Raw genomic sequence first — 4383 nt, forward strand, 5'->3', positions numbered from 1 at the left:
ACCTGGGGCCGGCCGTTTAGCCCGCCGGAAAACTAAAAGCAGCGACCAATCAGAAGAGGTTGCTGTTCGTCGAAAAGTCGCAGATCGTATCCGCTGGTGACGAGGCTGCAACGAAATCTTCGGAACACGCTGCCAGCCCCACGAAGACCTGTAAACAAAACTTCGCAGCCGGAGGAAGGCCTGCAGACGCCAGGGAGCAGTAGCGAGACAAGCCGACGCATCCGCAATGCGATACCACGAGTCAACCGCAGCGGAACACGACAAACTAACGACGTCAACGACCTTATCGATGGCCACAGTGTGACCGCTTCAGTTGATACCGCAGCCGACTACTGCGACATGAGCGGATGGATCGCCGCCAAGATCAATTAAGTTCGGACTTCCTAGGCCCCAAATCCGAACGGCTGGAGGACACGCCGACAGCAACGTGCACGGCAAGAGTCCCTGATCATGACCAGGCTTACCCTGCGCCATTAATTATCTTGAGGCAATGACCACGAGAAGTAATTCTCGGTGTGGTCTTCATTCGCGTCGGCACTGAGAAATTTGTGTCGGCAGAGGCATAGTCGAGCTGCATGGAGGGAAAGCGAAAGTTATGCGGAAAAATTTCAGTCACGAATACAATCACGTCAGCAAAGGTGCAACGCTCGCCTACACAAAGGAAAATGAGGAAGCCAGCAACGATTTCACCTTCCCATATTCCACCGAACCTACTCGGACGGCCAAAGTTCCCGAACCCGCCTTCGACGTCAACGCGAGCCTTCCTTCGCATAGGAAAGAACAAATGAAAGGCCTGCTCCGACAGCACAAGGACTGCTTCTCGTCGCCATCACGAATTCGACAAAGCCCTGTTGCTCTGCGCCATTAAAATAAAAGAATTTGCCCGTCCACTCCTTCAGAGCCCATACCGAGTTTCTACACGCGAACGCGAGGCCATAAAACAAGTCGACGAAATGTTGCGGGACGCAATCATACGCCCGTCGAAGAGTCTGTGGGCATCTCTCGTTGTATTAGTAAAAAAGAAGGGTAAATCTTTACGGTACTTCGTCAATAATCGTCCTTTCTACAAAACCACGAAGAAGGCGACACTTTTAACTGGCTGTGCAACGCAAATTATTTCTGGTTGACTGCCGGCAAATAGACCCACTACTGGTAAATTGAAGCCTACGAGATCGATCGAGAGAAGACCACCTTCACCACGCCAGACGGCCTGTACGAGTTTAAAGTAATACAATTCGGGCTTTGGTGCGCGCCTGATACATTCCAACGCGTAACAGACACAGCACTGGTGACAGTCTTGTGTCGTCGACTTGGATGACGCCATCGTTTCTTGAATGAATTTTGACGACCCCCTTACACGATTTGAGGCGCTGCTACAAGCCATTGAGTCATCAGGGCTCACCCTGAAAGCAGAATAGTGCCATTTCGCCTACGAAGGGCTGTTCTTCCTGGGACACCTCATCAGCCAGTCTGTAGTTCGCCCAGACCCACAGAAGACTGCAGCCATCGCGAACTTCCCTGAGCCCGTCTTGGTCTCTGTGCCTATTGTCGACCGCTCCGGCACATCAGCATTTATTTACTGGGACCTTTTGCGACGTCAAAATCCGGTAACAAGTGGATTGTTTTGGCTACAGACTACCTCACCCGCTACGCCGAAACAGCAGCAGGACAGCATACGAGAGGGACGCTCATTGCTGTTGTTCGAAGCGTACCGTGGCCGAACTTCAACGTCGATAACGGAGCGTGCTGCATCCAGCGCCTTGCAAGGGTGCTGCACTTAGCGACCGGCTACGTTTTCGCACCCAACGCCCTACCAAGTGACATCGACCACGCCTGGCCCTTCAAAAAAAATCACAGCATATCCACGGAGTGAATGATGATGAGTGGGCGAAGCTACGGAGGTTCATCGGTAAACCGTGAATCTTCCGTGAATTCTGCCCAGTACATCATCACCGACGTGAGATCGGGCGCGTTTATACTAAAGGTTCGATGAGAGTTATGACGACTTGCAGCTCACTTTAATTTTACATGTACGCTGTGATTTTCATTGTTTAGAAAACCATTGCTTTAGAAAACATCTGGCGTCTTTCGTTAAGCAGCTGGCGTCTTTTCGTTTTGCTTTAGAAACATCTGGCATCTTTTCGTTTTCCTTTAGAAAACATCTGGTGTCTTTCGTTCGTTTATTTCATCAATCAACGGCGTTTTGGACAAAATTTTTATTGTTTAATCACGCACAGGAGAAATCTCACCAGGCACTACCTTGGAGGTAAACAATGGCTGCTAATGGGAATGAGAGACAGAAGAAGTCGGCTTTTAGCTAACACTTACACTTCTACTTCTACTAACGTTTCCTACTGGAACATGCCAATGGCTTCTAATGGGGAATGAGAGACAGAAGAATTTGGCTTTTAGTCAACGTGCACGCTGCGAATTTTTTATTGTTCAACAACGCACAGGAGAAATCTCGCACCGGCACCACCTTGGAGGTCATGATCTGGTACTAGCGTTACGACTGGTTACGCACTACGAGGGACGAACGGGTGCCGCTTAAGGAGCTTCGCCCCTAAAAGAGCGGCAACGCCTCCCTCGATCACTTGGCAGCAGAGACAACATACGAGAGGGACGCTCATTGCTGTTGTTGTCCCACTTTCGGCATTTCCTCTCCTTCTTTGTATAGTTCTTTCTCTTTTGAAGTGTTGTCTCAGTTGCCAAGTTCTTAGTTCTTACTTGTTTTGCCCACTGTTGAATCTGTAAACTGGTATTTATTTATGTGTACTGATTTCGCGGAGTTCCGAAGGTCGCGGGATCACATCCCGGCCGCGGCGGCTGCATTTTCGATGGAGGCGAAAATGTTTGAGTCCCGTGTACTTAGATTTAGGTGCACGTTAAAGAACCCCAGGTGGTTGAAATTTCCGGAGCCCTCCACTACGGCGTCTCTCATAATCATATCGTGGTTTTGGGACGTTAAATCCAGATATATAATAATATGAGTTCGCTGACTTCGAACGCGACATTCGGAGAGAAATCAGATAGTTAAATAAAAGCCTTGACTACATGAACAAAGACTACGAAAACATGAAACAAGAGTGTTCTGAAGTTAGGAAGGAAAATGCTGCTCTCAGAGCGTCCCAAGAGGCAATGCAACGTGAGATATACCGTCTGAGAAAGTTGGTGCACGAAAATTCCACGCGTCTAATGGCTCAGGATCATTACTCTCGAAACAAAAATACAGAAATTAAAGGAATCTCGCGTGCCCCTAATTAAAACCTTGTGCAAATTGCTTGTCAAAGTTGGTGACGCCTTGGGGGAGCCAATAAGTGAACAGGACATGGAAATATGCCAGCGTTTGCCAGCGAAGAGTGCCGCTTCGCAAAGTAACACTGCACCGGACACAGGTGTTGCAAAGAGCAACGAGGTACGCCCCCGTGAAAGTGCTGTTCCCGATCGGGGTAGCAGAGCAGGCAGTGACGCCCTCCTGAACGAAAACATCGTGGTTGTTTTCAGTCGCCGAGCTAAGAGGGATGTCATCGTTAAGAAAGCTCAGAGAACTCGATTCACAGCTGAGGAACTGAGATTCACAGCCAAACAGTCTGTTTTCGTAAATCAGCATCTTTGTCCGGAACTGAAAAAAAAAATGTTGCGCATGACGAGTGCTCGGAAACGGGAAATGAACTGGTGCTTCACGTGGGCAAGTGGTGGCAAAATATTTGCGCGTGAAACGGAAACATCTCTACAGTTCAAATCACATGTGAAGCCGACTTGCAAAAGATGCGCGCGGCCGCTTCAAGCAGCCGCGAGGCATCTAGCATGCCGTAAGCTTATCTGATTAGCGCTTTCGTTCTTGTGGCGCGACCTTTTTTTTTACTTTACTTTCTTTTTTTCTTTTTCTTATCTTTCCTTTTGTGCAGATGGCGATATTAACTTGTGATATCAATACGCCAAACTCTGGTGGATATTGCAGTATCATGCATTTCAATGCTCGATCAGCGCGCAACAAGCGCCACGACATAACTACGTTTCTCGACGAATTCTCGTTTAAATTCGACATCATCATGATTTCTGAAACCTGGTACACGTGCAATGACGAGGTACTCCACTTGCAAGCGTATAAATCGTTCTTTCTAAACAGGCCCTCTCGTCGAGGGGGAGTTGTGTTGCAACTAATTTCTGAACATTTAGCTTGCAGCCTTCCCTCAGACTCTTTAGTGGTTACACCATACTATGAAGCATTATCGCTAGTATGTCACAGGTATGTGTATGTGCTAGTTTATCGTCCACCTGATGAAAAAACGGGAGCGTTTTTTTTCGATTTCTTGAAAATCTGCTTGCGCATGCGTGTTCTAACAAGTTGCACTCTACAGCAAGCTGAAACATCTCGTAATT

Source organism: Rhipicephalus sanguineus, chromosome 3 (assembly GCF_013339695.2).
Source record: "Rhipicephalus sanguineus isolate Rsan-2018 chromosome 3, BIME_Rsan_1.4, whole genome shotgun sequence".
Lineage (NCBI taxonomy): Eukaryota > Metazoa > Arthropoda > Arachnida > Ixodida > Ixodidae > Rhipicephalus > Rhipicephalus sanguineus.